This window comes from Salvelinus alpinus, chromosome 10, assembly GCF_045679555.1.
Source record: "Salvelinus alpinus chromosome 10, SLU_Salpinus.1, whole genome shotgun sequence".
NCBI lineage: Eukaryota > Metazoa > Chordata > Actinopteri > Salmoniformes > Salmonidae > Salvelinus > Salvelinus alpinus.
The window spans coordinates 80,856,560-80,867,138 of NC_092095.1; positions in this window are offsets into that span (position 1 = coordinate 80,856,560).

The following is a 10,579-nucleotide window of genomic DNA, read 5'->3' on the forward strand; positions in this document are numbered from 1 at the left end:
AGCAGATTCTGACCAACTGGAAGATAAAGGACAATGAGGAGGAGATTCTGACCAACTGGAAGATAAAGGACGATGAGGAGCAGATTCTGACCAACTGGAATATAAAGGACAATGAGGAGCAGATTCTGACCAACTGGAAGATAAAGGACAATGAGGAGCAGATTCTGACCAACTGGAATATAAAGGACAATGAGGAGCAGATTCTGACCAACTGGAAGATAAAGGACAATGAGGAGCAGATTCTGACCAACTGGATGATAAAGGACAATGTGGAGGAGATTCTGACCAACTGGAATATAAAGGACAATGAGGAGCAGATTCTGACCAACTGGAAGATAAAGGACAATGTGGAGGAGATTCTGACCAACTGGAAGATAAAGGACAATGTGGAGGAGATTCTGACCAACTGGAATATAAAGGACAATGAGGAGCAGATTCTGACCAACTGGATGATAAAGGACAATGTGGAGGAGATTCTGACCAACTGGAATATAAAGGACGATGTGGAGGAGATTCTGACCAACTGGAATATAACAGACAATGCCGAGGAGATTCTGACCAACTGGAAGATAAAGGACAATGTGGAGCAGATTTTGGAGCAAAGAGAAGACAAATGAATGACATCTGATTTTATAAATGTATAGTCCATCGTCAACCATAATATATTAAGTATTTGTGCAAAAGTCATGTTCTCTGAAAAAGCCTTGTTCAGTTTGATTAGACATCCTTGTACATCCTTGTTCAGTTTGATTAGACATCCTTGTACATCCTTGTTCAGTTTGATTAGACATCCTTGTTCAGTTTGATTAGACATCCTTGTTCAGTTTGATTAGACATCCTTGTTCAGTTTGATTAGACATCCTTGTTCAGTTTGATTAGACATCCTTGTTCAGTTTGATTATACATCCTTGTTCAGTTTGATTAGACATCCTTGTTCAGTTTGATTAGACATCCTTGTTTAGTTTGATTAGACATCCTTGTTCAGTTTGATTAGACATCCTTGTTCAGTTTGATTATACATCCTTGTTCAGTTTGATTAGACATCCTTGTTCAGTTTGATTAGACATCCTTGTTTAGTTTGATTAGACATCCTTGTTCAGTTTGATTAGACATCCTTGTTCAGTTTGATTATACATCCTTGTTCAGTTTGATTAGACATCCTTGTTTAGTTTGATTAGACATCCTTGTTCAGTTTGATTAGACATCCTTGTTCAGTTTGATTAGACATCCTTGTTCAGTTTGATTAGACATCCTTGTTCAGTTTGATTATACATCCTTGTTCAGTTTGATTAGACATCCTTGTTCAGTTTGATTAGACATCCTTGTTCAGTTTGATTAGACATCCTTGTTCAGTTTGATTAGACATCCTTGTTCAGTTTGATTAGACATCCTTGTTTAGTTTGATTAGACATCCTTGTTTAGTTTGATTATACATCCTTGTTCAGTTTGATTAGACATCCTTGTTCAGTTTGATTAGACATCCTTGTTTAGTTTGATTAGACATCCTTGTTCAGTTTGATTAGACATCCTTGTTCAGTTTGATTAGACATCCTTGTTCAGTTTGATTAGACATCCTTGTTCAGTTTGATTATACATCCTTGTTCAGTTTGATTAGACATCCTTGTTCAGTTTGATTAGACATCCTTGTTTAGTTTGATTAGACATCCTTGTTCAGTTTGATTAGACATCCTTGTTCAGTTTGATTATACATCCTTGTTCAGTTTGATTAGACATCCTTGTTCAGTTTGATTAGACATCCTTGTTTAGTTTGATTAGACATCCTTGTTCAGTTTGATTAGACATCCTTGTTCAGTTTGATTATACATCCTTGTTCAGTTTGATTAGACATCCTTGTTTAGTTTGATTAGACATCCTTGTTCAGTTTGATTAGACATCCTTGTTCAGTTTGATTAGACATCCTTGTTCAGTTTGATTAGACATCCTTGTTCAGTTTGATTATACATCCTTGTTCAGTTTGATTAGACATCCTTGTTCAGTTTGATTAGACATCCTTGTTCAGTTTGATTAGACATCCTTGTTCAGTTTGATTAGACATCCTTGTTCAGTTTGATTAGACATCCTTGTTTAGTTTGATTAGACATCCTTGTTTAGTTCGATTAGACATCCTTGTTCAGTTTGATTAGACATCCTTGTTCAGTTTGATTAGACATCCTTGTTCAGTTTGATTAGACATCCTTGTTCAGTTTGATTAGACATCCTTGTTCAGTTTGATTAGACATCCTTGTTCAGTTTGATTAGACATCCTTGTTCAGTTTGATTAGACATCCTTGTTCAGTTTGATTAGACATCCTTGTTCAGTTTGATTAGACATCCTTGTTCAGTTTGATTAGACATCCTTGTTTAGTTTGATTAGACATCCTTGTTCAGTTTGATTAGACATCCTTGTTCAGTTTGATTAGACATCCTTGTTCAGTTTGATTAGACATCCTTGTTCAGTTTGATTATACATCCTTGTTCGGTTTGATTAGACATCCTTGTTCGGTTTGATTATACATCCTTGTTCGGTTTGATTAGACATCCTTGTTCAGTTTGATTAGACATCCTTGTTTAGTTTGATTAGACATCCTTGTTCAGTTTGATTAGACATCCTTGTTCAGTTTGATTAGACATCCTTGTTCAGTTTGATTAGACATCCTTGTTCAGTTTGATTAGACATCCTTGTTCGGTTTGATTAGACATCCTTGTACATCCTTGTTCAGTTTGATTAGACATCCTTGTTTAGTTTGATTAGACATCCTTGTACATCCTTGTTCAGTTTGATTAGACATCCTTGTTTAGTTTGATTAGACATCCTTGTTCAGTTTGATTAGACATCCTTGTTCAGTTTGATTAGACATCCTTGTTCAGTTTGATTAGACATCCTTGTTTAGTTTGATTAGACATCCTTGTTCAGTTTGATTAGGCATCCTTGTTCAGTTTGATTAGACATCCTTGTTTAGTTTGATTAGACATCCTTGTTCAGTTTGATTAGACATCCTTGTTCAGTTTGATTAGACATCCTTGTTCAGTTTGATTAGACATCCTTGTTCAGTTTGATTAGACATCCTTGTTCAGTTTGATTAGACATCCTTGTTTAGTTTGATTAGACATCCTTGTTCAGTTTGATTAGACATCCTTGTTTAGTTTGATTATACATCCTTGTTCAGTTTGATTAGACATCCTTGTTTAGTTTGATTAGACATCCTTGTTCAGTTTGATTAGACATCCTTGTTCAGTTTGATTAGACATCCTTGTTCAGTTTGATTAGACATCCTTGTTCAGTTTGATTAGACATCCTTGTTCAGTTTGATTAGACATCCTTGTTCAGTTTGATTAGACATCCTTGTTCAGTTTGATTAGACATCCTTGTTCAGTTTGATTAGACATCCTTGTTCAGTTTGATTAGACATCCTTGTTCAGTTTGATTAGACATCCTTGTTCAGTTTGATTAGACATCCTTGTTCAGTTTGATTAGACATCCTTGTTTAGTTTGATTAGACATCCTTGTTCAGTTTGATTAGACATCCTTGTTCAGTTTGATTAGACATCCCTGTTTAGTTTGATTAGACATCCTTGTTTGGTTTGATTAGACATCCTTGTTCAGTTTGATTAGACATCCTTGTTTAGTTTGATTAGACATCCTTGTTTAGTTTGATTAGACATCCTTGTTCAGTTTGATTAGACATCCTTGTTCAGTTTGATTAGACATCCTTGTTCAGTTTGATTAGACATCCTTGTTCAGTTTGATTAGACATCCTTGTTCAGTTTGATTAGACATCCTTGTTTAGTTTGATTAGACATCCTTGTTCAGTTTGATTAGACATCCTTGTTCAGTTTGATTAGACATCCTTGTTTAGTTTGATTAGACATCCTTGTTCAGTTTGATTAGACATCCTTGTTTAGTTTGATTAGACATCCTTGTTCAGTTTGATTAGACATCCTTGTTTAGTTTGATTAGACATCCTTGTTCAGTTTGATTAGACATCCTTGTTTAGTTTGATTAGACATCCTTGTTCAGTTTGATTAGACATCCTTGTTCAGTTTGATTAGACATCCTTGTTCAGTTTGATTAGACATCCTTGTTCAGTTTGATTAGACATCCTTGTTCAGTTTGATTATACATCCTTGTTTAGTTTGATTATACATCCTTGTTCAGTTTGATTAGACATCCTTGTTCAGTTTGATTAGACATCCTTGTTCAGTTTGATTAGACATCCTTGTTCAGTTTGATTAGACATCCTTGTTCAGTTTGATTAGACATCCTTGTTTAGTTTGATTAGACATCCTTGTTCAGTTTGATTAGACATCCTTGTTTAGTTTGATTAGACATCCTTGTTCAGTTTGATTAGACATCCTTGTTCAGTTTGATTAGACATCCTTGTTCAGTTTGATTAGACATCCTTGTTCAGTTTGATTAGACATCCTTGTTCAGTTTGATTAGACATCCTTGTTCAGTTTGATTAGACATCCTTGTTTAGTTTGATTAGACATCCTTGTTCAGTTTGATTAGACATCCTTGTTCAGTTTGATTAGACATCCCTGTTCAGTTTGATTAGACATCCTTGTTCAGTTTGATTAGACATCCTTGTTTAGTTTGATTAGACATCCTTGTTCAGTTTGATTAGACATCCTTGTTCAGTTTGATTAGACATCCTTGTTCAGTTTGATTAGACATCCTTGTTCAGTTTGATTAGACATCCTTGTTCAGTTTGATTAGACATCCTTGTTCAGTTTGATTATACATCCTTGTTCAGTTTGATTAGACATCCTTGTTCAGTTTGATTAGACATCCTTGTTTAGTTTGATTAGACATCCTTGTTCAGTTTGATTAGACATCCTTGTTTAGTTTGATTAGACATCCTTGTTCAGTTTGATTAGACATCCTTGTTCAGTTTGATTAGACATCCTTGTTCAGTTTGATTAGACATCCTTGTTTAGTTTGATTAGACATCCTTGTTCAGTTTGATTAGACATCCTTGTTTAGTTTGATTAGACATCCTTGTTCAGTTTGATTAGACATCCTTGTTCAGTTTGATTAGACATCCTTGTTCAGTTTGATTAGACATCCTTGTTTAGTTTGATTAGACATCCTTGTTCAGTTTGATTAGACATCCTTGTTCAGTTTGATTATACATCCTTGTTCAGTTTGATTATACATCCTTGTTCAGTTTGATTAGACATCCTTGTTCAGTTTGATTAGACATCCTTGTTCAGTTTGATTATACATCCTTGTTCAGTTTGATTAGACATCCTTGTTCAGTTTGATTAGACATCCTTGTTCAGTTTGATTAGACATCCTTGTTCAGTTTGATTAGACATCCTTGTTCAGTTTGATTAGACATCCTTGTTCAGTTTGATTAGACATCCTTGTTCAGTTTGATTAGACATCCTTGTTCAGTTTGATTAGACATCCTTGTTCAGTTTGATTATACATCCTTGTTCAGTTTGATTAGACATCCTTGTTCAGTTTGATTAGACATCCTTGTTCGGTTTGATTAGACATCCTTGTTCAGTTTGATTAGACATCCTTGTTCAGTTTGATTAGACATCCTTGTTCAGTTTGATTAGACATCCTTGTTCAGTTTGATTAGACATCCTTGTTCAGTTTGATTAGACATCCTTGTTCAGTTTGATTAGACATCCTTGTTCAGTTTGATTAGACATCCTTGTTCAGTTTGATTATACATCCTTGTTCAGTTTGATTAGACATCCTTGTTCAGTTTGATTAGACATCCTTGTTCAGTTTGATTAGACATCCTTGTTCAGTTTGATTATACATCCTTGTTCAGTTTGATTAGACATCCTTGTTCAGTTTGATTAGACATCCTTGTTTAGTTTGATTAGACATCCTTGTTCAGTTTGATTAGACATCCTTGTTCAGTTTGATTATACATCCTTGTTCAGTTTGATTAGACATCCTTGTTCAGTTTGATTAGACATCCTTGTTCAGTTTGATTAGACATCCTTGTTCAGTTTGATTAGACATCCTTGTTTAGTTTGATTAGACATCCTTGTTCAGTTTGATTAGACATCCTTGTACATCCTTGTTCAGTTTGATTAGACATCCTTGTTCAGTTTGATTAGACATCCTTGTACATCCTTGTTCAGTTTGATTAGACATCCTTGTTCAGTTTGATTAGACATCCTTGTTTAGTTTGATTAGACATCCTTGTTCAGTTTGATTAGACATCCTTGTTCAGTTTGATTAGACATCCTTGTTCAGTTTGATTAGACATCCTTGTTCAGTTTGATTAGACATCCTTGTTCAGTTTGATTAGACATCCTTGTTCAGTTTGATTAGACATCCTTGCTCAGTTTGATTAGACATCCTTGCTCAGTTTGATTAGACATCCTTGTTCAGTTTGATTAGACATCCTTGTTCAGTTTGATTAGACATCCTTGTTCAGTTTGATTATACATCCTTGTTCAGTTTGATTAGACATCCTTGTTCAGTTTGATTAGACATCCTTGTTCAGTTTGATTAGACATCCTTGTTCAGTTTGATTAGACATCCTTGTTCAGTTTGATTAGACATCCTTGTTCAGTTTGATTAGACATCCTTGTTCAGTTTGATTAGACATCCTTGTTCAGTTTGATTAGACATCCTTGTTTAGTTTGATTAGACATCCTTGTTCAGTTTGATTAGACATCCTTGTTTAGTTTGATTAGACATCCTTGTTTAGTTTGATTAGACATCCTTGTTCAGTTTGATTATACATCCTTGTTCAGTTTGATTAGACATCCTTGTTCAGTTTGATTAGACATCCTTGTTCAGTTTGATTAGACATCCTTGTTCAGTTTGATTAGACATCCTTGTTCAGTTTGATTAGACATCCTTGTTTAGTTTGATTAGACATCCTTGTTCAGTTTGATTAGACATCCTTGTTCAGTTTGATTAGACATCCTTGTTCAGTTTGATTAGACATCCTTGTTTAGTTTGATTAGACATCCTTGTTTAGTTTGATTAGACATCCTTGTTCAGTTTGATTAGACATCCTTGTTCGGTTTGATTAGACATCCTTGTTCGGTTTGATTAGACATCCTTGTTCGGTTTGATTAGACATCCTTGTTCAGTTTGATTAGACATCCTTGTTCAGTTTGATTAGACATCCTTGTTCAGTTTGATTAGACATCCTTGTTCAGTTTGATTAGACATCCTTGTTCAGTTTGATTAGACATCCTTGTTCAGTTTGATTAGACATCCTTGTTCAGTTTGATTAGACATCCTTGTTCAGTTTGATTAGACATCCTTGTTCAGTTTGATTAGACATCCTTGTTTAGTTTGATTAGACATCCTTGTTCAGTTTGATTAGACATCCTTGTTCAGTTTGATTAGACATCCTTGTTCAGTTTGATTAGACATCCTTGTTCAGTTTGATTAGACATCCTTGTTTAGTTTGATTAGACATCCTTGTTCAGTTTGATTAGACATCCTTGTTCAGTTTGATTAGACATCCTTGTTCGGTTTGATTAGACATCCTTGTTCGGTTTGATTAGACATCCTTGTTCAGTTTGATTAGACATCCTTGTTCAGTTTGATTAGACATCCTTGTTTAGTTTGATTAGACATCCTTGTTCAGTTTGATTAGACATCCTTGTTCAGTTTGATTAGACATCCTTGTTCAGTTTGATTAGACATCCTTGTTCAGTTTGATTAGACATCCTTGTTCAGTTTGATTAGACATCCTTGTTCAGTTTGATTAGACATCCTTGTTCAGTTTGATTAGACATCCTTGTTTAGTTTGATTAGACATCCTTGTTCAGTTTGATTAGACATCCTTGTTCAGTTTGATTAGACATCCTTGTTCAGTTTGATTAGACATCCTTGTTCAGTTTGATTAGACATCCTTGTTCAGTTTGATTAGACATCCTTGTTCAGTTTGATTAGACATCCTTGTTTAGTTTGATTAGACATCCTTGTTCAGTTTGATTAGACATCCTTGTTCAGTTTGATTAGACATCCTTGTTCAGTTTGATTAGACATCCTTGTTCAGTTTGATTAGACATCCTTGTTCAGTTTGATTAGACATCCTTGTTCAGTTTGATTAGACATCCTTGTTCAGTTTGATTAGACATCCTTGTTCAGTTTGATTAGACATCCTTGTTCAGTTTGATTAGACATCCTTGTTCAGTTTGATTAGACATCCTTGTTCAGTTTGATTAGACATCCTTGTTCAGTTTGATTAGACATCCTTGTTCAGTTTGATTAGACATCCTTGTTTAGTTTTCATCCACAATCTATATCTTTACTCAGCAATATGCAGTCTCCTTAGAACAGATCTGGGACCAGGCTACAGTCTCCTTAGCTGACTGACTGACTGACAGACTGAACCATAAGAACAGATCTGGGACCAGGCTACAGTCTCCTTAGCTGACTGACTGACTGACAGACTGAACCATAAGAACAGATCTGGGACCAGGCTACAGTCTCCTCACTTATAGAACAAGGAGAAGAGAGCAACTCCACAACAACCAATCACAAACCGAAAACAACCTCAGACATGTACCATAAGAAATACTTGACAGTACAATCCATAGTGCTTGATCATCTAGAGCAGGGCTCTCCGACCCTGTTCCTGGAGAGATACCCTCCTGTAGGTTTTAACTCCAACCCTGTTCCTGGAGAGATACCCTCCTGTAGGTTTTAACTCCAACCCTGTTCCTGGAGAGATACCATCCTGTAGGTTTTAACTCCGACCCTGTTCCTGGAGAGATACCCTCCTGTAGGTTTTAACTCCAACCCTGTTCCTGGAGAGATACCATCCTGTAGGTTTTAACTCCGACCCTGTTCCTGGAGAGATACCCTCCTGTAGGTTTTAACTCCGACCCTGTTCCTGGAGAGATACCCTCCTGTAGGTTTTAACTCCGACCCTGTTCCTGGAGAGATACCCTCCTGTAGGTTTTAACTCCGACCCTGTTCCTGGAGAGATACCCTCCTGTAGGTTTTAACTCCAACCCTGTTCCTGGAGAGAAACCCTCCTGTAGGTTTTAACTCCAACCCTGTTCCTGGAGAGGTACCCTCCTGTAGGTTTACACTCCGACCCTGTTCCTGGAGAGACACCCTCCTGTAGGTTTTAACTCCGACCCTGTTCCTGGAGAGGTACCCTCCTGTAGGTTTTAACTCCAACCCTGTTCCTGGAGAGAAACCCTCCTGTAGGTTTTAACTCCGACCCTGTTCCTGGAGAGACACCCTCCTGTAGGTTTTAACTCTAACCCTGTTCCTGGAGAGAAACCCTCCTGTAGGTTTTAACTCCGACCCTGTTCCTGGAGAGACACCCTCCTGTAGGTTTTAACTCTAACCCTGTTCCTGGAGAGATACCCTCCTGTAGGTTTTAACTCTAACCCTGTTCCTGGAGAGAGACCCTCCTGTAGGTTTACACTCCAACCCTGTTCCTGGAGAGAGACCCTCCTGTAGGTTTACACTCCAACCCTGTTCCTGGAGAGATACCCTCTTGGAGGTTTACACTCCAACCCTGTTCCTGGAGAGATACCCTCCTGTAGGTTTTAACTCCAACCCTGTTCCTGGAGAGATACCATCCTGTAGGTTTACACTCCAACCCTGTTCCTGGAGAGATACCATCCTGTAGGTTTACACTCCAACCCTGTTCCTGGAGAGACACCCTCCTGGAGGTTTTAACTCCAACCCTGTTCCTGGAGAGCAACAACCAACAGGAGGGTATCTCTCCAGGAACAGGGTTGGAGTGTAAACCTCCAGGAGGGTATCTCTCCAGGAACAGGGTTGAAACGAAAACCTTCTGGACGGTAGCTCTCCAGGAACAGGGTTGGAGAACCCTGAATATTCTATATTTTCTGTCCTGTTGTTCTGGGATGGGGTACTAATGTAGGTTAATGTATTGCGGACCAAGGGCCTTTGGAAAGCATGATGGAACCATGGTAGGAAATGTAACACATCAATATACACACTGACAGGTTAAATAGACAGATACAACACATCAATATACACACTGACAGGTTAAATAGACAGATACAACAGATCAATATACACACTGACAGGTTAAATAGACAGATACAACACATCAATATACACACTGACAGGTTAAATAGACAGATACAACACATCAATATACACACTGACAGGTTAAATAGACAGATACAACACATGAGTAGGGTGATCTCGCCCTCCCACACAAGCGCACACACACACACACACCAATCATCATGATCTCGCCCTCCCACACAAGCGCACACACACACACACACACACACACACACACACACACACACACACACACACCAATCATCGTCCTCATTCATCCATGTCACTGGAGAGATCCCCACATATTGTCCTGACATTGAGAGCTCTCATGGGGTGGATCTGTGCAACAGGTGCTCAGGACGTTTTTGGGGGGCGACACCACTTCCTCCCTCCTGCCCCAGCAATGCACTCTGGGATCTGTAGTAGTATACACATTATGAATGCTTTTTTCCCCCCCTCCTTACAATTTTCAAATGTATTTTTGTATAATTTATTAAGGGACATTACGCCCTAACTGGTGATCAATAAAAGCCTTGTTGGCTGGGTGTTTGTAAAACAAAATGTAGGCTCTGCTGGGGATGA